Here is a 23220-nt window from a genome sequence, read left to right on the forward strand (position 1 = left end):
GGGCCCTCTGTGCCTTTCTCCATCGTCCTCCCCACCGTGGGGACGCTGGAAACCAGCCAGGCCCAGAGCGGAGCAAGGAGAACGGGCCCTGTGAGCTCCCGGACACACTGCACCGGGACCGCTGGGGAGAAGGTCAGGCCCGAGGGAGGGTGTGTGGCTGAGCGAGCTCCCGTCCCAGCGCGCCACTTCCTGACGGCTTGACCTTGGGCCAGGCCACCGCTCCTGTCTGCTTCCATCACGTGGCACAGCCTGGCACCCGCCCTGCGGGCGGTGAGATGTGAGGCATAAATACAGGTACAGTGCCCACACAGGGAGGCCCGGCACACGGCGGCCTCGCCCCCGCCCACAGGCCTCCTGGCCCAGAGGCTCACGGCAGGCAGCTCACTTCAAACACGAGGACGGCACATTTACCAACGAGGAGGCTCCCAAAGGATGACCCAGCAGGCCGTGTGGCTCAGGGGGTGAGCGTCGACCTGTGAACCAGGAGGAAACATTCCATTCCTGGTCAGGGCACCTGGCCGGTTGCAGGCTTGATCCCCAGTGTGGGGTGTGCAGGAGGCAGCCGATCAATGATTCTCTCTCATCATGGATGTTTCTCTCTCTCTTTCCCTTTCCCTTCCTCTCTGAAATCAATAAAAAAATATATTTAATGAGACTACCTCATATTAAAAGGAAGGAAGGAAGGAAGGAAGGAAGGAAGGAAGGAAGGAAGGAAGGAAAGAAGGAAGGAGGAACCTGGTAGCATGACTCCTGTGGCCTAAACTCCCGTGTGTGGACACAACACACACGTAGGAGGAGGCTGAGGGACGGACAGATGCGGTGGAGTGTCCCTCGCCATGATGAGGAATGAGGCCTGAAGCTGCTGCCCTGTGGGTGAGCCCCGAGGACACGGACTGGAGGGAAAGAGGCCAGACAACAAGGACCGCACTGCCCGTCCCCGTCCAGGGTGCCGGGGGAGAGTCAGAGAGACAGGGAGTGGGTGGTGATGGCCCGGGCTGGGAGGGGCGGGACAGGGGCAGGCTGGGAGAGTGAAACTGTGGGCTTGGGTGCCGGTGACGCTGCACAACATATGCTGTGCTCAGTACCACGGACCGTGCCCGTGGGCATGGTGAGGACGGCAGATTGTATGTTGCGTGTGTTGTACTCCAATGAAAACTTTTTAAAATAAATGAACGACCCAACTTCCCAGGCCTCTCTCCTGGGAAGCTGAGAGGCAGGATGGGGACCGGGTCTGAAAGCTGCCCAGCCAGCGGCCCGCCCCGTCACAGCCTCCGTCTGTTTGCAGGAGGATCTGGGGGCGGTGCTCCAGAAGGAGCGCGGAACAGGCGCTGAGGGAAGTCCCGGAGCGGAGCGGCCTGCGGAGGGGAGAGCAGTGGGAAAGGGCGGAGCAGGCAGCGTCCGCGGTGAGCCAGGGCGCCCTCCCCCGCTCCCTGGGTCCTGGCTGGTGCCGGGCACTGTCTCCTCCCCTCAGCGCTGGGCCAGGTCCCTGCTGGGGGCTGGCATCCTCTGAGGGCGGGCAGGGGAGGGTTATTTCAGGGGCGGGCCAGCAGAGGAACGGGCAAAGGGAAGGCTGCACTCTGGTAGGGGCCCCAGGAGGGCTTCCTGGAGGAGGCGGCAGTTGGGCCAGGTCTGAGGCCCTCCTGAGCAGACTGTGCAGCTGGTCTGGGGGAGCTACGGATAAAGAGCTCGGTCTTGTGGGGAGGCTGACAGATCCCATTACAGCTGGGGGAGGAGGGCTGTTCCCACCGTGAGCTGGGCTTCGGGAGCGGCATGTGTGAAGGGCCAGGCCCGCTGCTTCCTAGCTCGTCCAGGCGGCCCTCTGTCCGGTGACAGAGTGCTCAGAGGAGGCAGGAGACGGACACAGACGCCCAGGGGCGGCCGGTGGCCAGAGAGGCTGGGACCCGGTTAGGTGATTCTGCCTCTGAAGCCCGGGGTCCCATTCAGCAATGAGGGGGAGCGCCCAGGCGCCTTGTGGGGGTGCTGTTTGGTGAGAACTGGGGCAGGTGGGCTCTCCCACCACCAGGGCCTCCCCCCTGAGCTGAAGGGGCCTGGGGAGCAGCCCTCAGCCCCCCTATTCCGTGTAGAAGCAGAGGCTGTAAGAAGCAGACCCCCGGGCTCCGGGCCCAGCTCCCACGTGGTGTGGGGGACGTGAGAGCAAGCAGGTCTTCTCTCTCACATCACCTCCCAGAAGGCCCAGCTCCCCCCCAGGGCATCGGCGGCCTCAGGCCGCGGTGAGGCTGTGGCACATAAACATAAGCACAGACCTGCTGTCATCAGCACCCATTACACACATGCACGCGCACACACACACACACACACACACACACACACACACACCGTCACTGTGAACCCCCCACGGGGGCTGCGCTGCCCTGGCCTTCAGGAGTGACCCCCTGGGGCTGTGCCTGTGCGGCCTCCTCTCCGTTCATTGAATGCCTGTTTATGGTGAGCGCCTGGGGTGGGAGGCCGCCCTGGGGGGCGGGGCTGTGCTGTTTGTGACCACGGAGGTGTTTAGGACCATGATGCAGCGGGCTGAATGGTGGCCCCCGAAAGACAGGTCCCCGGGAGCTGAGCCGGGCCGTGTTTGAGAAGGGTCTTTGTGGCTGTGATTGAGCGAAGGAGCTCAAGATGCCGTCATCCTGGCTCGTCCAGGCGGCCCTCCGTCCGGTGACAGAGCGCTCAGAGGAGGCAGGAGACGGACACAGACGCCCAGGGGCGGCCTGTGGCCAGAGAGGCAGGGGGAGGGGGTGACGGGGATGGAGAGTGACGGGGCCAGCAGCCTGGCGTGCGGGTCACCGGAAGCTGGAAGAGACACGGGTTCTCGCTCAGCACCTTTGGAGGGAGCACGGCCCTGCGGACGCCTGGTTTCTGGTCTCTGGGACGTGAAGGAGCACATTCCTGTCGCTGTGGCCGCCAGCTGTGGTCATGTCACAGCAGCCCGGGAAGCGGACACGCTCCTTCTGACCCTCACTGGGACACGGCGAGACAGGCAGCACGCAGGCGTGTGGAGGAGGGCGCTGCAGGGTGAGGCACTGCAGGCTGAGGGGCAGCACGTGCAAAGGCCCTGAGGCTGACGGAACAGGTTTGGGAAACTGCACGTGGTGCAGGGGGGATGTGAGAGCGAGCAGGTCCGAGCCGCTGGGAGGGCCCTCCCAGGAAAGGGCTTTGACCTCCACTCTGCACGACCCCGGAAACGGTTGGAGGGCTTGGGGTACGGGTGACAGGACCTGATGTGGCCAGCGGCCACACCATGTGCAGCTAAGATGAGACCCATGCCCCGGAGAAGTGAAATCTGGCTCACCCTCTCCCTGGAGTTCCGGTGGGAGCAGAAAAGGGGAAGTTCCGAGGCCCCGCACCCAGCGCGGTCACTCCTTCCTGTGAGAGCGTCTCAGCTCCGCGAAGGCATTTCCCAGGCCCCTCGGCACTGTCTCCGGGCAGCCTCTCGGCCAGCACCCTCCTGCCAGCCCAGGGACCAGGGCGCCTGCTGGTTCCGGTTCCAGCCAGACCGTGAGCAAGCATTTTCCTTACAGAGCATGTCTCCCTCCGAACTCTCTAGCAGGTGGGCCCATCACCCCGCACCCATTTCACAGGCAGGAACACTAAGGCTCAGAGAGGGCAGGGGCTAGCCAGGCTGTGCAACCGACAAGCGGAGGAGCCAGTCCGAGGGCTCTGCACTCATGCAGACGTCACCCCACTGGGACTGAGGTTGGGAAGGTCTGCAGGGACGGCAGAGGCACCGGCCACCCTTTTCCTGGCACAGCCGGGAAACTCAACCCTGGCCCCTGCGGCTTCCGGCACTTCCAGGCCCTGGGATACACCCCAAAGGGATCGGCAGGCCGGCTCCAGACTCCCTGCCACCTCCACCCCTGCCTCCTCCTCAGCACCTGAGGCATAATCAATACACTGGTTTTAAAATATATATATTTTTCAATTGATCTCAGAGAGGAAGGGAGAGGGAGAGATAGAAACAGAGAATCATCAATTGGCTGCCTCCTGCATGCCCTACACTGGGGATTGAGCCTGCACCCCCAGCATGTGACCTGACCGGGACTTGAACCATGACCTCCTGGTTCAGAGGTCGACGTTTAAGCACTGAGCCATGCCAGCCAGGCACGTTTTAGCCGCCCTTCAATCCTAAGTTCCAAACCTGCTGGGCAGGAAGCATCCTTGGTGACCATCCTGTCCAGGCAGTGCCATCACTCCCATCTCTCCCACAGGGTCTCAGCCAAGTGGCCAGTCCACCCGCAAACCCTCCACATACAGGGTCTCAGCACTCCAGAGAGGGCCCACCCCTCCTGCAGCAGCCGTGGCTGGACGGGTCACCAGAGGGGAGAGGATGACCTGGTGGGACACCGAGCCCGGTGACCTTGACCAAGTCACGGCACCTCTCTGAGCTTTACCTGTGGAAGGGGGGCTCATGGGTCGTAGGTGAGGTCGAAAACACACGGCACAGGTTCTCAGCACGGTACCTGCACATAGTAGGTGCTCAGCGAAAGCACCGACTGCTAGCAGGGTAAACCTGTGTCCCAACCTCGGGGTGCAATCCCAGGGGCGGCACCGATTGCGTGAGCCAGCTGCGGGCCTGCTGGGCGGGGCTCACCGGGAAGGTGGGCGGTGTGAGAGGCAGGGGCGGGGCCTGGGAGAAAGGTCAGGGGCGGGGAGAGGCGCGTGTCCTCCCACCTTCATGTCAGTGCGCGCGGCAGAGTAGGTGGACCTACCCTGGAGTGAGGGGAGCGCCGGGCTAAGCGGTCCATCACTCAGGAAGGACAGACGGAGGAGGGGGGACCGGGGAGGGGGTGGGGGCTGGGAGCCTCGGAAGGAGGCCGGGCACTTGTGGGCGGTGGGCGGGACGCTGCTGCTGTGACCTCCTCTGTGGGTTCCCTCACCGCCTCACAACAGCCTCTCCGGCAGACACTGTGATGCTGGCGTCAGTGACAGGTGCCGACACTGAGCGGCTGAACCGGGTCAGCAATCTATAATAACAAGAGGAGGCTCCGGCTTCAACCCAGCGGTCCAGCGGGCTTCCCCACCACGCTCCCCTCCCTCCCGCGCGTCGGGCTCTGTGGATGGGGGTGCAGGGGCAGGAGTGAGGAAAAGCCATCCGCCCTGGGAACAAACTGGAAATTGTAATGATTGGACGTGACATTTATGCACCCAGGAGACGGTGGGGGGCACCACACCTCTGAACACAGCGGCCAGGCCCGGCCAGCACCATTCTCTCCCTCTCATCCCAGATGCTCGGGAGCTCTGTGCAGGTCACGGAGCCTGCGAGGCGGTGTCAGAGGCAGGGCCTCAGCTCCTCACATGCTGGAGCGGCCCTCACCACTCCTAAAGGAGTGCAGGACGCGGAGAGGGCAAGTGGAGGACTGGGGGGTGGGGGGCAGGCCTGGGAGGGTAGTGGACCACCCTGACGGACGGTGTCCAAGATGAGATGACCAGTTAGAATCCTGACCGAGAGCGCTGGTGCCCTGGGGGGCTGTGGGCGTCTCTGGTGGGGGCTCTGACCTGGACATCACTCATTTAAAAGCAGACTCAGGAGGGACCTGAAAGCGTGTCCCTGAGCAGGTGACATTGAGCCTTGAACAAGGAGCCAGCTCTGCAAAGGTCTGGGGAGAGAGGGTTTCATGAACAGGAATTGGTAAGTGCAAAGGCCCTGAGGTGGGGTTCAGCCAGCCTTCCAGGACTTTTATCAAAACAAACCATCTGAAGGGGGAAACCAAGTAACCAGACCAGCTTCCTTCTCTAATCCATGTGGCTACAAAGTCGCTACTATTTCCTTTCCTCTGAGACAGTGTTACTTTTTTTCTTCCTCTTAGCAAGTCCCTTTACAAAACGATGAACTGTGCATGACAACAGTGCTACCAATGTGGCCAAATGAAAAGCTGTAGGCAAAAATAAATCTGCAAACCCCTGTAATGTTTGAGGGGGACATTTCACCAGTCTGTGATTTCTGGGGGCAGTTGGGAACTAGCCTCAGAAGCTCCGTCTGTTGCCCCCCCTTTGCTGACCAGATCCCTCTGGACTTCCCACCCTCTTTCCTCCCCTTCCTCCCTTTCCAGAATTTGATCTCCAAAACACTAGGGCCTCCCCAGCCTGGCACCCAGCCAGGCCCACCACAGGTGCCGACAAGACACTGATGACATGAATGCCCTGTGATGCATGGTGAGATGGACACTCAGAGGGCACGCCTGTGAGCAAGCCTGGGGAGAGCTGTGTAAAGGAAAAGGCCCCAGACCTCAGAGCCAGGAGCCTGCGGCCTCTCGCGGCCCCCGCTCCTCCTGTAAGAGGGCAGCGTGGCTCAGGGACGTCAAAAGACCTTGCCCACTTCCCACACTCACGGCTCAGGTGAACTCATTCTCTTGAGTCTCAGCTTGCTCGCCTGTGAAACGGGGATGCTAATGCCTGGACCCAGGGTTCTTCTGAAGGATGAAAGTGATGCCTGCAGAAGCCCACTTTGTAGGCAGCGTGTCAATGCTAGCTCTCCGGGGTCTGTCCCTCTGGCACCCAGCACGCCCTGCCCCGCCCAGCCCAGAGGACTGCTTCCCGCAAGAGCCTGTGAACTGGTGCGGGCCTTGGCTAAGTCCTGAGCTGCAAAGCTCGGTGCCTGGCACCCAGGGGGAGCGCAATAAACAAATCAGAGAATAAGGACCCCAGACCGGTCTCTCCCTCTGAATCCCCCTCCTCTGTAAGCAGGTCCCTCCCGGCTCCTTTCTCCCGGGCTCCTGTGATACCCAATGATTTCCCTTCTGGGGACAGGCCTCGGAGTCGGAATCGCATTTAGGGAAGGTGGGTGGGTGAGAAGAGGCTTATTAGAAGGTGAGTGCACATTTTTGGGTCCCACTTCCGTTATCTTCCAGATTTATTTTTGCCTACTTAATAAAAAGAGCCACGTTACAGCCCTTTCGCTTGTCTTTTTTTTTCTTTTCCTTTTTAAAGTGAAAAGTCTTTATTTTAAACCGCCCACTCTAGCCATCCCAGGACGCAGCGAGGAGGGGGCGCAGACAGACAGGTGGAGCGCGCGCCCGGGAAGGCGGGGGCGGTGCCGAGCCGCGGGTGAGGCGGTGCCAGCCCAGCCCCACTTCCCGCCCCCCCGCAGGGGCCGGCGGCGGCGGCGTGGAGGGGTGTTTGCAAAGAGCAGCCCCGCACGCCCCTCCGGAGGGGGCGCCCCGCACGCCGGGTGGGCTTCCTGCCCCGCAACCTCCCGGCGGCGTCCGGCCCCCGCCCGCGGCCGCAGGGCTCCGGCCAGCACCCGCGCGCTCCGCCCGCAGCGCCGGGCCGGGGGGCGGGGCCAGAGGGCGGGGCGGGGCGGGGCGGGCCGCGCTGATGTAATCCCGGCGCCGGGCGGAAGGATACGGAGCGCGCCCGGGCGGCGGCGCGCTGAGGCCGGTTGCCGGGTAACGGAGCGGAGCGGCGCCGCGCGCAGCCTCCCGCCCTCCGCGAGTGGCGCCGGGGCCGCCGCCGCTTTACGTAAGGCGCAGGCCAGGGCCGCCGGCGCTCGGGGCCGCTCGGAGCCCGCGGAGGAGAGGAGGCGCCGCCGCCAGCCGCAGCCGCTCGGCAGGTACCGGGAGGAGGCCGGGCGGGCGGGCGCTGCCCCTCGGACTGCCGGCCGGCGGGGCGGGGACCCGGCGGGCAGCCGCCGCTGAGGGACTCCGGGGCCGGCCTGAGGGAGGCCGGGCCGCCCCGTGAGCCGCGGGCTCCGCGAGCGCCCCGCCCCGGCCCGGTCCGGCGTGCGGTGGGCTGCGGGCTCGGGGACCGGTCCGGCCCGGCTAGGACCGCGCTCCGGGAGAGCGAGGGGCGGACGATGAGTGCGCACAATGGGCCGGTGTCGCGGCGCTGGGAGCGGCTCTCGGGGGGAGGTGAGCGCGGGCCGGACGCGGGCCCGGGCTGCGGAGCCCCGGGCGGCGGCGGCGGCGGCGGCGGGGTCCTGGCGTGGCCGGCCGGCCCGCGGGTGGGCGCTCCGGCGCGGCCCCCTCCCCGCCAGCATTGTCCTTCGGGGGCCCGGGGAGGGAAGCCGCTGGCGGGGGAGGGGCCGCGCGGGGCGGGGCCGGCCTGACGGACGGGCGCGCGGGCCTGTGGCGCGGCTCGCGGGGGGCAGGGCCTGGCGGGGGCCGGGGCCGGGCGGGGCGGGGCCGGGTTGATAGACGGGCGCGCGGGCCTGTGGCGCGGCGCGCGGGGGGCGGGGCCTGGTGGGGGCCGGGGCCGGGGCTGGGCGCGCGCGGGGCGGGCGCGGCACAAGGTTTGGCGAAGGTTACGGCCGCCTTCCCTTCGGGGATGACAGGCCCGCAGAGTCACTGGCCGCGGCCGAGGGACCGGAGCGACAGGTCCCGAGCCCTGGTTCCCGAGCTCCCGCGGCCTCTGCGGCCTCTCGCGGCCCCCGCTCCTCTCCGCCCGGGAGAGGCGGCTGCGGCGGGGACCTGCGGCGCGCCGGCCCGGGGCTGAGCGCGCGCGGCCCGGGCTGCACCGACGGGGGGGCCTGCGCGTTCCTGGTCGCAGCCGCCCAAACCGACGGGCCCAGTTTTGATTTCTGTTTCGACACCTCTCAGTCCTGCCCTCCGCGGGGAAGTTGTAGAGGCGTCAGCGGGTAGAAAGTACAGCGGAGAGGCGGGGCGGGGGCATGCGGGCCCTTGGAATGATTTAACAGAATGCAGTTCCTGCCAGTAATTACCTGGGCTGGACCCTTGGATATGCAGGCTGCATACTTCTCCAAGTTCCTTATCAGGGGCTTTGACATCTTTGGGTCTTTCCATGTTAACCCCTCCCCTTCCCCCCCCCCCCCCCACACACACACAAAACGGTGGTAGAAGTTTGGTGAGGTGGGTTGGGGGCAAGCAGTTTTGATAATAGGTGTTGTGAGTAATCCGGATTTCTCCTCTGTAATGAAAGGCCAGTACACCTTGACCATTTCATAGACTTTGGAATTTAAAGGGGAGGGGGAAAAACCTACCACTCTGCATTCTGAAGGTCAGATGTTCTCTCATCAGTTGTTTTGGATCCACCCACTTAAAAAAAATAAAAAAAATATGTATATATGTATATATGTATTTATGTATTTATACATATATATTTAATATGTTTTATTGATTTTTTTACAGAGAAAAAGGGAGAGGGATAGAGAATTAGAAATATCGATCAGCTGCCTCCTGCACACCCCCCACTGGGGATGTCCCTGCAACTAAGGTACATGCCCTTGACCAAAATCGAACCCAGGACCATTCAGTCCGTAGGCCAACACTCTATCCACTGAGCCAAACCGGTCAGGGCTAAAAATATATTTTTATTTTTACTGATTTTAGAGAGGAAGGGAGAGGGAGAGAGATAGAAACATCAGTGATGAGAATTATTGATCAGTTGCCTCCTGCATGCCCCCTACTGGGCACTGAGCCCAAAGCCCAGGCATGTGCCCTGACCAGGAATGGAACCTGGGACCCTTCAGTCCACAGGCGGATGCTCCATCCACTGAGCCAAACCAGCTAGGGCTGGAACCATCCATTCTTGAATGGGTCTCCGGATCTTTATGCCATTCTTCTGTGACAAACTGTTTCTGAATTAGGTAAGCTCCTTGCAGTTACTTCTTACCCACGGTGGGCAAAAGGAGCTGTGAAGGTGTGCCTTCGTGAAACACCGAGTTTATTCCTTACTGTTACTTAGTTATGGTACTACTTTCCATGTGAACAACTGTAAACCTTTTGTCCCACCCTGTATTCTACATTCAATTGCTGTGCCCTGCTAAATAATGAACTTTTAATAATTCAAAAAGTAGTTTAGGGCTTCAGTTGGGGCACAGGTGCACTGGTTTCTACATAAGCCGGTTTTGTCAATGAAATGCCAGTTTGGCTACTTGAACATGGAATGGAGGGCAGAATACTACTCTTAAATATTTAACTCCATAGCACGTGGGATTAGAGGTACCAGGGGGTTTTTTTGTTCATTTTTTAAAGGACAGGTCTTTAACATGGGGTTAACAGAAAGCACATCTATAACTATTTTAAGGCTAACTAGCTTATTTGTTACAGAAGTTGCAAACATTTTGGAAAATTACATGGATTTTTAATACTTCTCTAGTGATCTTATAGATCACTCTGCTTTTACAGTAGCAATATTGTTTTTCAAAAGCAAAAGGATTAAAAAATTTTTGCCCAGTGTGGAAAAGTACCGAGCCTGGATTTCCTCTGTTTTAGCAGCATTTCACTTGCAACAATTAGTGGCCTCTGAGCCAGTTTTCTCACCAGTAAAATGGGAATAATGACGATACCGGCCTCAGGAAGGTTGGGATGATCAAGTAAGGGAGATGTGAAATAATTTCAGCAACATTCAGCCCCGTTAAAAGTGCTAGGTTAGTGCCAATGTCTCAAAGCTTCTGATTCCTTTCTTGGCTTACAGCTCAGTCTTCAGGCTCCTCACCGCCGCCTCCTCTCTGGCCGCCAGAGTCATCTTTCTGAAACACAGATCAGATCTTGCCAGTCTCTGGCTCAGAAAGCTCCTAAGACTGCCTGCTGGTTGGGGCGTGGAATCCGGGCCCCCAGCCTCCCATTCACGGCCCCTCGTGGCCTGGCCCCGGACGTCTCTGAACTTCGCCTGTGCTTTTCCTCCCTTTCCACACCGTGCCGCCAGCAGGACCACTCTTGGTCTGGGAACATGCCAGCTGCTGCTTCCTTCTTTGCTTTTGCCTCAGTTCTGATTGGAATGCTTGTCTCACTCCCATCACCCCCAGTTTTTAAAATTTTTGGTTAATCCTCACCCGAGGATATTTTTTCCATTGAATTTTAGAAGGGAGGGAGTAAGAGGGGTGAGGGGAGAGGAGAGAGACACACGATGTGAGAGAGACGCATTGATTGCTTGCCTCCCACACGTATCCTGACCTGCATGAAACCTGCAGAATGAAACCTGCAGCCCAGGTACTGCTCTTGACCAGGAATCGGACCCGAGACCCTTCAGTCCTCGGGCTGAGGAGTCAAACTGGCCAGTGCTCCCCTCCAGTTTTTAAAAGCCCACATCTGATTGATTTTGCGTCCTTTGGAAATCCTGTAAAATGAGTTATTCTTTTCTACAGTCATAACCCTCCATTTTTACTTGCATTATTGCCTGTATCGTGTTGCATTGAGTATGTTAAGCCCTGGCTGTGTTACATTAGCCCCAGCACCTTGCTCAGGAGTTCAGACATGAAAGTTCAAATGTTTGCTAGAGTCTGTAATCGCCTTATGTAGTGTGTTATTGTTATGAGATATGTTAATAGCAAACATCAGAGTACCAACCACAACATTCAAAACGCAGTAATACTGTGTTGAAGGTAGTTAATACTTAGAATATTTCTTTTCAGTTATTTTTGGCCTCTCATGTGATTCCAAGTGGCATCTTTATACGAAGTACAAACAGCCGCCTCCCCTCTGTCCAGCTGCCAGGACCAGGAGCCTGCCTGCCGCCGCGGGGCCGCCGCACCTGCTCCGGGCGGAGGGGGCAGGGGGCCAGGACACACGCTCAGAACACCCTTAGCTTTGAAATCCAATCGCACTCCCAGCAGATCACCTTTTATTAAAATGGTTTTTAAACACGATTTATCAAGCCATTAGATAGCAGTGTCTGCTGGGAGGGTTGTTGAGAGCAGGCGGCCTGCATTGGAAGCCGCGGCTGTGCTGGCGCAGCGCTCACCGGTCACTGTGGGCAAGGCGGCACATCCCTCTCGGGCTTTACTCCCTTTGTTCTGTGGAATGAGAGCAGTCTCGTCTGTGCTATTTTTGTTGTGTCCCTTAAAGTAGCCACACTTTGTGTCCTGCGTGTCCCCGTTCCGCTGTAAGTTAGTGAGGGCCTAACTTCCAGCACATGCGTCCTCGTTACCCAGCGGGGAACTCGGCGTCTTCCGTTTCTTGACCAGATTTTTATCCCTTCTGCCTCCACGTGTCTTTTCACCCACCTTTTCCTCAGGCCCCTCCGCCCCGCCCCTGCGGGCCCTCATCACTCCTCAGTTAAGTAGCCTGCTGCTGACCGGCCTGGCTTTCTCTGTCTCTGGTCCTCCCGCATCGTTACAGATGATTTAACATGTGAACGAAACCATAGCACGCCTCCCCCAGCGTGCACCAGGCTCTCAGCATCCCCGCCCCGTCACACCGGGAGGGTATGGCTGGTTCTGGTAGGTGGGCTGACTCCTACAGAGCCCTCCCTTGGAGGCACCGCCACCTGGCCCTCCCTGTTGAGAAGTCACGGTCAGGGTTAGGAAATCATTATGAGACCTTACGCCAGCTGGCCTCATTCCAACCTTGAGCTTGATCTCTTACTGGGTCTCTCTCGTCACCGTGTTTCAACACTAGACCTCTGGCTGCTCTCATGGTTGGTTGTCCAATTCCTTTATTCTGGAATGTCCTTTCTGGCTCTTTCTTCCATCAGAATTCTTAATACTGAAGGTTTGGCTTAAACACTTCTGCTTCTATGAGAAGCTTCCCCTGCTTTTCAGAATTAACTCCTCATTCTTCTCCCACACGGTGTTTGACTGGTACCTCCACTTAGCTAATTTCCCCCCTTGACTTTGTAGTTAAGTCTTTACATGGAGGTCTTGCCTGGATTGTAAACTCCTGGAGGGAAGAGAGGGAGATCTTATCCATTGCTGACTCCCACTAATGTGCAGGGTAGCTTTTGACATGGTACTTATTCCCGGAGTGTTTGAATTAACTCCTTTAGCCTCCAGTCTCTGATTCCAGCAGAGGGGAGGGGTCGGAGCGGCTGGATCTGAGAGCTCCTTGAGTCCGTCCACATGGCCCTCGAACAGGGCCCAGCGCAGTAAGTGCTCAGTGAGAGGCAGCTTTTAGCTCGCCGGAGCAGGTGTGGGCACAGTGGTGGTGGGTAAGTTGATTGGGCTTACAGCTTGCGCTGGTTTACGGTGACAGTGCTCACAGGGTTATTCCTGGGCCTGTGTGGTCTCCCACTGCACCTCTTCTCTCGTTCGTTTGGGAACAAGCAGAAAAGCGAGCGTTGGCTGGAGAGGGTTTTGCACAAGTCGGTTCATGATGGTGGCCCAGATTGTTGTGAGGACAGCGAAGCTGGCTGTGGGCCCGGCGTTTCTTCTGCATGTGGCTCATGGGGAAATGGAATTGCGATTTAACACTGGGTGTTCTTTTCAGTAAAACAGTGTTTCCATTTCAATCTTATATCTTGAAATAATTCATTAAACAATATTGTCTCCCTCTGTAGTATTGGGAATGACGGCTGAAATGGAAATTCTGGTTTAGACATCATCTTCAAGCTTCTGCCCTGAAGGAAGCTTCTCTGTCCTCTTTGGTCAGCAGCCTTACCCCTGACCCACTAGGGAGAAAGGAGGGGAGGAAAACCAGCTATAATTTGGAAACTTGCAATTCAGTATTTAGTTATTTTTCAGTTAATATGCACTAGTTACTAACAAGCTCTTTCCAGAAAATTGAAAAGGTACTGTTAGTTCTAAAATAGTATGGAATTTCCTACTTGCAGCAATACAAGAATATGTGTTGATTGCTATTTAACGTACAGTGACTGTATTTGTGATTATGAACTTTAAAAAAAATTGGAAATCTACATATTCCTAATAAACTGCTCTTAAAACTTGCCCCAAAGAATTAGGGATAGGACTAGTCCACTAAATGAACGAACTAGTAACTGTACTAGAAATAAAGACAATAAAACAGTTAGAAAATAAATAGTTACAAAAATGCTTGAGAACGTGTTGCCCCGTGCGTGTGTGCTTCTAGCTGGAGTGATGAAGGAAGGTGAGTGCCATGGGTGCAGGCGTGTGTGTGTGTGTGTGTGTGTGTGTGTGTGTGTGTGAGTGATTCTCCAGTGACCAGTGCGAGCCTGGTCACTGAGGGAGTCTTTAGTTTATGGTGCCTGGCGCAGGGCAGTGGCGCTCAGTGGTTTATGGTGCCTGGCGCAGGGCAGTGGCGCTCAGTGCGTATGGAAATGAATGAGTCCATCCCTGTGAGGAAAAGATACATGCAGATAAGTAAGCGTAAAGAAATCCGCCTCAATGCATTTTCAGAGTTGTTTTTTGGGTAAAATGGTAATGAAGAGAGGTAGAACACGGGGGGGGGGGGGGGGGGGGGGGGGGGGGAGGGATTGAGGGGGGTGTTTATTTCCCCCTTCACCCAGGAGTTTGCTTGGAGCTCAGTTAATTTCCCAGAGGACCTTAGGAATTTTTTTTAAATTTCTTTATTGATTATCTTTGGAATCTTAATAGCCAGTACATCATTATTCAAAATGGTTTCCCTGATTTGGGGATTTATTCAAGTTCTTTACTTTTTTTCTTCAGTTACTTGCCTTTTCTTAGATGTCTAACATTTTGTTCCTTGTTAGCATCTTCCCTGAAGATTTTAATCGAGAGGAAGTTAAAATTGAATTGACACATTCTTTTATCTGTTTTCTGATGGTGGTTGTTACCTGCTGCAGCTTTCTTTGCTTATCACCACAAATAATTGGCCACTGATAGTAATTTAAATAATTTTTTGCTATTACAAACTAATGAGTTTTTTGTTTTTATAAAATGTAAAGCTTAGCTTAAAACTGTTAAGTATATTTTGTATTATTTACCAAAACATTGTTTTGAATATAAGTGTTATAAAGCCCATTTATTGATTTATTTAAAAGCCTGAAGATAATAGAATCATGTATCTTTAATTTATTTTTGTTAATCCTCACCTGAGGATATTTTTTCCATTTATTTTTTAAAGAGTGGGAAGGAGGGAGAGAGCTGTATGGGAGTGGGGGGGGCAATAGTCAGATATGTACACACATAATACCTTAATAAAAAAAAAATTGAGAGGAAAGGAAGGAGGAAGGGAGAAAGAGAGAAAAAAAACTTTCTTAGATTTTTCAAAATAAAAAAGGCTCGCCCGGCCAGTGTGGCTTGCTGGGCGTTGTCCTGTGCACTGAGAGCGTGCTGGCTCCGTCCCAGTCAGAGCCAGGCCTGGGCTGCAGGTCCACTCATTGCCTCCCACTGCACGCTGACTGGGGCTGAGGATGGAGCCTGCAGCCAGGCCTGGCTCTGACTGGGATGGAGCCGGTGCTCTCAGTGCATGGGACAACGCCGGGCGAGCCTTTTTTTTTTTTTTCTTTTTTTTTTAAACTAAGAAGTAAATTTTTTAAAAAAAATATATTTTTATTGATTTTTTATAGAGAGGAAAGGAGAGGGATAAAGAGCTAGAAACGTCGATGAGAGAGAAACATCGACCAGCTGCCTCTTGCACACCCCCTACTTGGGATGTGCCCGCAACCAATGTACATGTCCTTGACCAGAATCGAACCCGGGACCTTTCAGTCCGCAGACCGGCGCTCTACCACTGAGCCAAACCGGTTTCGGCGAAAGAAGTAAATTGTAAGATGAAAAGTAAATCTTCACTCCTCTTCCCATCCTGTGCTCATCTTGAAAAACCACTAAGTTTCTTGGATGGCATAAAAAAATGAAGCCTGTACTTGTACAAAGTGGGGTCATGGTAGAGCGTGTTCCGTGTTTAAACAAACACTAGACTCTGTGTCTTGGGTGCTTTTCTTATCAGGCACCCAGATCTGCTTCCTGTACAGATCCCGTCACGCGTCCTACGGTCCCAGAATTCCGTGTGTCTGTCCCCTGCTGACGGAGGGCCTCCCCCTGCAGTGGGCGCTCTAGACGTGTGTCCTGGGGAGCGTGATGGTAACCTCCTTACCCTGTGCAGCCGACAGAAGCTGACCAGCACGTGGCTAACTCTTCTGAATTGTTGATCATGTGAGAATTTTTCTTTATGGTATATTTTAATAATTTTAGACATTAGGCTTGATATTTTTCTCTGAAGTGGTCCTGTAATATAATTTTGTATTATTAAGGATTATACCTTTTTAATTAAAAAAAATTTTTTTCTTTATTGATTAAAGTATTACCTGTGTCTTATCTCCCTTTGCCCCCCCACCTCCCACTCATGCCCTCACCCCCCTGGTGTCTGTGTCCATTGGTTAGGCTTATATGCAGGCACACAAGTCCTTTGGTTGATCTCTTCCCCTAACCCCCACCCTCCCCTGCCTTCCCTCTGAGGTCTGACGATCTGATAGATGCTTCTTTGTCTCTGGATCTATTTTGGTTCATCAGTTTGTGTTCATTATATTCCATAAATGAGTGAGATCATGTGATATTTATCTTTCTCTGACTGGCTTATTTCACTTGGCATAATGCTCTCCAGGTCCATCCATGCTGTGGCAAATGGTAAGAACTTTTTTTACTGCAGCGCAGTATTCCATTGTGTAGATGTACCACGGTTTTCTAATCCACTCATCTGCTGATGGGCACTTAGGCTGTTTCCAAATCTTAGCTATGAACATAGGGGTGCATATATCCTTTCTGATTAGTGTTTCTAGTTTCTTGGGATATATTCCTAAAAGTGGGATCACTGGGTCAAATGGGAGCTCCCTTTTTAATTTTTTGAGGAAATTCCATACCGTTCTCCACAGTGGCTGCACCAGTCTGCATTCCCACCAGCAGTGCACGAGGGTTCCTTTTTCTCCGCATCCTCGCCAGCACTTGTCGTTTGTTGATTTGTTGATGATAGCCATTCTGACAGGTGTGAGATGGTACTGCATTGTTGCTTTGATTTGCATCTCTCAGATAATTAGTGACTTTGAGCATGTTTTCATATGTCTCTGGGCCTTCCTTCTGAAGGATGACAACTTTTTGTGTTGCACATTAAATATTAGATTACTAAAAATTACAAAGGTTCACAGTCCGCCTCATGAACAACCTGGGCAGTCACATGGGCCCTCCCTTGGTTTCATGCTCTGCTGTCACGGCGTCGATATTTTAGTAATTTTGCCCTGGACCCACAGTTTATGTAGCCAGTCCTGTAAGACTTTTTGAAAGAAGCTTATAGAAGTAAGAACCCTCACCTCATGCTTCCCACTCCTGCTCCGTGTGGCTCACGCTGACCACTCAGTTACCCATACAGAGGTTTTCCAGAACGCGGATGTGAGAGGCCCACATATGTCATGCTTGAGGTTTTTGTAAAAACTGATGAATTGAAATCCACTTAAAGTCAGTGCATATGTTCTTGAAAAACTCCATAATAATCTAGAATGCTACAAACTTAAATTTTTTTTTTTTAACAGGCTTTAAAAACCTTAGCTTTAAGAAGTTGGTACTGCACTGCATTTTTAAATTTTGTACTGCGTGATTTTTTTCAATTGTACTTTTTTTTTTATTCTCACGTGAGGATATTTGTTCATTGATTTTTAGAGAGAGAGGGAACGACAGATGGAAATATAGATGCGAGAGAAACACATTGACTGGTTGACTCCTGCCTGAGCTCCGACCAGGGCCCGGGCTGGGAGGAGCCTGCAACCGAGGTATGTGCTCTTGACTGAAATCGAACCTGGGAGCCTTCGGCCCGCTATCCACTGAGCTGCACCAGCGAGGTGCTTTCATGAAGCTTTAGGGAAACAGCTTAAGTTTCAGAGTATATGATACCCATCTCTGATGATATTTCACTTTCTAAAATCTAACAAACTCCAAGTCCATCATAGGAATGAGAGTTTTTTCGTTCGTTAGGCTTAATTGAACAAGGGATCACTAGCGGGTTTATAGGGTCACTTGGGTTTTTATTTATTACAATAGGTCAGAAGCCATGGGGAAGGGGACAGGCAGAGATCTCAGGGGCAGCTACAGGAGTGGGTTAGAGGAGAATGAGCTCCCACTCAGGACGGATCCTGCGTGATCGGCCATGTGGTGGGGCCTGGGGGAACTGTCATTCCATCCTCCTGACAGTCCTGAGAGGTGGGATCGTCTCCATCTACAGACGGTGATGCTGTGGCTCAGGTCTCAGGAAGCTTCCCCAAGGTTACAAGTAACATGACAGCAGGAGCCCCGGTGTCTGCTCTTGCCACTTAAAGTGCACGTGCTGCCACTGCCCCACTCTCAGAGGGTCATTCATTCCCTCAGTGCTTGAGTGCCTGCTTCGTCCTCGGCACAGATGCCAAGACAGCAGTCAGACGCGCAGAAGGCTCACCGGGGACTTGCCTGGGAAGGGCAGGAGGAAGGGCAGGGCACAGCGGATGTGACTGGGAAGGGAGCGGAGCAGGGACTGGGTGGAGCAGCCTCGGCCGGCAGTTCTGAGGAAGTCATGGCCAAGCTGATAGGCTGGGTCCAGCCCCCCTCTGATCAGTGTTGCTGTGGGCAGCCGGAGAGGCTTGTGGCCTGATGTCCTTTCTGGGGTGACTCGGAATGTGCAGCAGGCGGAGGCTGTCGGCCACCTGAGGGGACAGCCAACACGCAGGTTTGTTCTGTCCCGGGAGGGGTGGGGAGAGTCCGATGACATGAGTAAGCAGTGCATCCGCAAGTCAAGTGAAGGTTTGTGCTAAGAGGAAGAACAGAGCAGGAGTGGCAGTGTTGTTGTACCGGGTGGACAGGGAAGGCTCTGGTAAGGTGACATGAGCTGAAGGAATTGGGGAGAGAGATGTGAGGACATCTCAGAGCACAGCAGGCTTTCCGGGGGAGGGCAGAACATGGGAGCACCTGTTCTGGGTGCATTGTGAAGGTAGAACTAAGAGGAGGTGCTGATGGGTAGATATGGGATGTGAGAGGAGGGGCGTCAGTATGGTGCCAAAGCTTTTGGCTTGAGCAATGGAATCACCGTGTTGCCCTTGACTGACATTGGGAAGGTCATGGCAAGGATGGTGGTAGTGAGAATGCAGAGTTTGATTTTTATTTAAGACACTAGAGGCCAGATGAATGAAATTTGTACGGGGGGGTGGGGTGGGGGGGAGGGGGGGACGGGGATTTGGTCCCTCAGCCCAGCCTGTGCCCTCTCTCAGTCCAGGAGCCTTCGGGGGATGTCCGACTGCCAACTCAGGCCCGCTCCCAAGCTGTCAGTTGGACATCCTTAGCGGTGCCACAGAGGCGGGAAGGGCTCCCACCACCACTGCTGTGCTCGCTAGCCATGAACCTGTCTTCTGGCTGAGCGGTGCTCCCCCTGTGGGAGCACACTGGCCACCAGGAGGCAGCTCCTGCATTGAGCACCTGCCCCCTGGTGGTCAGTGCACACCATAGCAACCTGTCGTTCCAAAGTTTGGTCAATTTGCATATTAGCCCTTTATTATAGAGGATAAGTTGTGCCCTAGCCAGTTTGGCACAGTGGATAGAGCATTGGTCTGCAGACTTAAGGGTCCCAGGTTCTATTCTGGTCAAGGAACCTGCCTCAATTGCAGGCGGCTCCTCGGCCCCGGGCCCTGGTCAAGGCCCGTGCTGGAAGCAACCAGTCCTTGTGTTTCTTTCACATTGATATTCCTCCGTCTTTCCCTCTCTCTTCCCTCTCCCTAAAAATCGATGGAAAGATATCCTCGGGTGAGGATGCACACAAAAAAAAGACATAAGTTGAGCGGCCAGTTGGACACCTCATGTACCTTGATGACTCTGGAATTCTGGGGTTCATGAGAGAGGCAGAGTAGAGAGGACACTTGCAGGAATTGCTACATCGATAGTATTTGAAGTCTTGGGACTGGAGATCACTTAGGAATGTGCTGTTCAGTACGGTAGCCACGAGCCACATGTGGCTTTTGAGCACTTGAGATGTTGGCTATTTTTAAATAAAATACATTTTATTGATTTTTTTTTTTTTTTTTTTTTTTTGCAGAGAGGAAAGGAGAGAGAGAGAGAGAGAGAGAGAGAGAACTAGAAACATCGCTGAGAGAGAAACATCGGCTAGCTGCCTCCTGCACATCCTCCACTGGGTATGTACCCGCAACCAATGTACATGCCCTTGTCTGGAATTGAACCTGGGACCTTTCAGTCTGCAGACTATGACGCTCTATCCACTGAGCCAAACCGGTTTCGGCGATAAGTGGCTATTTTTATTTGAGCTGTCTTGTGTCAAATATTCCCCAGATTTCAGAGACTCAGTATGGGAAAAAAGAATGTAAAATACCATGCGTAATCTTTAATTTGTATTGTATTTATAGTGATAATATTTTGGATATATCGAGTTAAGTGAAATATATTAAAAGTAATTTCACTGGGCCCTGACCAGTATTTCCCAGTGGTTAGACTGAGCGTCGGCACATGTACCTAAGGGCCAAGGGTCTGATTCCCAGTCAAGGGCACATACTTGGATTGCAGGTTTGATCCCCAGTATCAGTTGGGGCATGTGTGGGAGGCAACCAATTGATGTGCGTCTTTCTCATGTTGATGTTTCTCTCTCTTCCCTCTCCTCCCTCCTTTCACTCTAAAAATCAATGAAAAAAATACCCCTGGATGAGAAGTAACAAAAAGTAAACAAACAAATTGATTTCATTTGCTTTTCCCTTTTACTGTGGCTACCGGAAAACTCTCAATTCCACACATGCACCTCGGGTTTGCTGTGGGGACTGACGGAGGAAGTCAACGGGGAAGGTGGTGGCACCAGGCAGGAGAGGTGACCACGGACGTTAATGCTGAGAACTCTTCCGGTTTTAAAGCCCAAATGTGCCAAGAAAAACTTGAATGCTTTGGGAGACATATCTTTCTGACCATGAGTGTGGAGGAGGGTATTTGAAGACCGTGTTCTCAGACCTGGTAAAATGCAGGTTCCTTCTTCAGCCTTAACTTATTCAGCCTCCCGCGGACTGGCTGCGGCCCACCCAACGGGAGGGCGGCCTGCTGTGCTCAGCCCACTGATCTGGACGCTACTCTCATCGAGAAGCACCTGGCAGACACCGGCATCGTGCGTACCCAAGTGTCGGGCACCATGGCCAGGCCAGCCGACATGCAGCAGAGCCATCCCAGTGCTGTTCCTCTCCGAAGGCCTTTCCCAGTTCTAGTCATGCACTCCGAGCCGGAGAGACACCCTTGTATCTTAGCTCTTCCCCTGCGTTTCACCCTGCCTCTGCCAGCACTTTCCCGTGGGAAGTTAGTCTGTGAGGCCTGGTGGCGCTGGCTCCCCTGTGAGTGTTGAATCCAACCTGAGTGCTTCATCTTTCCCTGCCCCCAGGGCAGAAGGACACACGGGATTTTACTAGGACATAATGGATCACACAGCGGGGATGCAGGTACAGAGAAGGTGCTGGTGACCAGGGAGCAGAGTGGTGAGATGAATGGATGCAAGCTTTTCTCTGGGATGGGAAGAATGCTACTGTTGAAGGAAGGATAGCAGTTAAAAGTGTGCGTCTGCGCGCTGCGAGATTCTTGTGCAGTACAAGGCCCAGTGGGCTTAGAGCACAGGCTAGGGGATTTGATTTGTAGGCAGTGACCTTAGTATAAATTGTACAGATTTTTTACGTTGAAACATGAATGTTCTAGGGTCTTTAACGTCTCAAGGCAAAAGTCATGCCAGCATTTAGTTACTGGTGGTTGGTTAACACCTGGAAGATGCATTTGGATAAGATTACTCTAATTTATTAGATATTTCAGGGATGATACTCTATTTCCAGAGTTGTCTACTTTTATATTCACTGAGCAGAATACTTATTACTAACCCCCAAATCAAATATTTCTCATCATAGAAAACTTGACCAGAATCTTTAAGAAAGGACGGATCAATTTTGTTTAACATAAGTCATTTGAAAGTTGGTTTTTATGTTTAATGTTTAGTTAGTTAGTAACTATTTTTTTTCCATCTTGGCTTATTTGTTTTTCTGAGCCCTGCATTTGGTTGTGCCCTGAGGGATCTGGGAAAAAGGGAAGTTACCCTGACATTTTACATGTTATCGTAGATGCAAAAAGACAGTAAGTTCAGTAAAGGTAAAGATTGGCCGGCCTAGGAGGTGACTACCCACGTCACTGCTTCTTGTTCAAGTTTAATGTCAGACCATCCTTTGTGGGGACGTTAGGTCTGCGTTTGCAGGCCGCCATCAGGCCTCCCTGAGCCGTCAGGTCCGCACGTGGCCCTTTTGTCCACAGGCGGGAGAAAGCCAAGCAGGACCCTCTGGGTTTGGATAGAAAGCAAAGCAGAGAGACAGGCACTTCTTGTCCGGAGGAGGGTACAGCACAGTTAGCATGTACAGAACCGGAGGAGGGCACAGCACAGTTAGCATGTACAGAACCGGAGGAGGGCACAGCACAGTTAGCATGTACAGAACCGGAGGAGGGCACAGCATGGTTAGCATGTACAGAACCGGAGGAGGGCACAGCACAGTTAGCATGTACAGAACCGGAGGAGGGGACAGCACAGTTAGCATGTACAGAACTAGAGGAGGGCACAGCACGGTTAGCATGTACAGAACCGGAGGAGGGCACAGCACAGTTAGCATGGACAGAACCGGAGGAGGGCACAGCACGGTTAGCATGTTCAGAACCGGAGGAGGGCACAGCACGGTTAGCATGTTCAGAACCGGAGGAGGGGACGGCACGGTTAGGATGTACAGAACCAGAGGAGGGTGCCCACGGTTAGCATGTACAGAACCGGAGGAGGGTACACATGGTTAGCATGTACTGAACCGGAGGATGGGAAAGCACGGTTAGCATGTACAGAACCGGAGGAAGGTACACACGGTTAGCATGTACAGAACCGGAGGATGGGAAAGCACAGTTAGCATGTACAGAACCGGAGGAGGGTACACATGGTTAGCATGTACTGAACCAGAGGATGGGAAAGCACGGTTAGCATGTACAGAACCGGAGGAGGGTACACACGGTTAGCATGTACAGAACTGGCGGTGGTGTGTGAGCGGCAGGGACAGCGGGCTCCAGCTCTGGTGCAGGGCTGTGCCTCCAGGGTCTGGGCAGGGTTACGCTGCTGTTTCAAAGGCACCTTGTCTTAGGTGCACAGACCGCAGGCATGTCAAAGGCATGTGATCTCAGGGACACAGGACTGCGGACAAGGTCAGAGGTGAAGACCGGCCTGGGAGGGCCTCCTCCCGCTGGCTTTCAGTCGGGAATCCTGGCGTCAGCGTCCTGGGTGTCCTCCGGCTCTGGGGTGACCCGCCCTGCGGCCTCCGGGGCCTGGGGGCGGAGTGTGCGGCCCTCCGCCCACCGCTGTCTGATTCTAAGTTTTCACCTTTTAGGGACAAAGGCATTTTGTAGATCTATAAGGACTTTTATGCGGGCATAAAAACTGCCAGTTTTGTAGCCCTGCTAACGATGGTTGACATCTAATAGATCGAGAGGAACTGAGCACCTCAGTGGTTATCGTGATGTGGTAACCTGCAAAGAGAGTTTAATCTGTGAAAAGCAGTCCAGGTTTTTAAACCACAAATATTAACAGATGAGTATGAATCATCAAATCGCTGCCAGTCAAGTAAAAGAACTAAAACAGCGTTACTTTACATAAGCAGGCTGTC

General features: G+C 54.0%; 1 protein-coding gene across 4 annotated transcripts in view; it reads left to right on the top strand.

Moving 5' to 3' along the window:
• Nucleotides 1-7348: 7348 nt before the first annotated feature.
• KIAA0232 overlaps nucleotides 7349-23220 on the top strand; it is a 60220-nt gene continuing 44348 nt past the window's right edge. For 2 of the 4 annotated variants that reach the window (XM_084904346.1, XM_084904348.1), the window contains exon 1: nucleotides 7350-7558. The gene's annotated coding sequence lies outside the window, so the exon portion shown is untranslated. Of the gene's footprint in view, nucleotides 7559-23220 lie in introns of all 4 variants that reach the window. The other 2 variants (XM_084904349.1, XM_084904347.1) reach the window with 2 other exon arrangements.

Source organism: Pipistrellus hanaki (genome assembly GCF_964339955.1).
Source record: "Pipistrellus hanaki genome assembly, chromosome: 1".
Taxonomy (NCBI): Eukaryota; Metazoa; Chordata; class Mammalia; order Chiroptera; family Vespertilionidae; genus Pipistrellus; species Pipistrellus hanaki.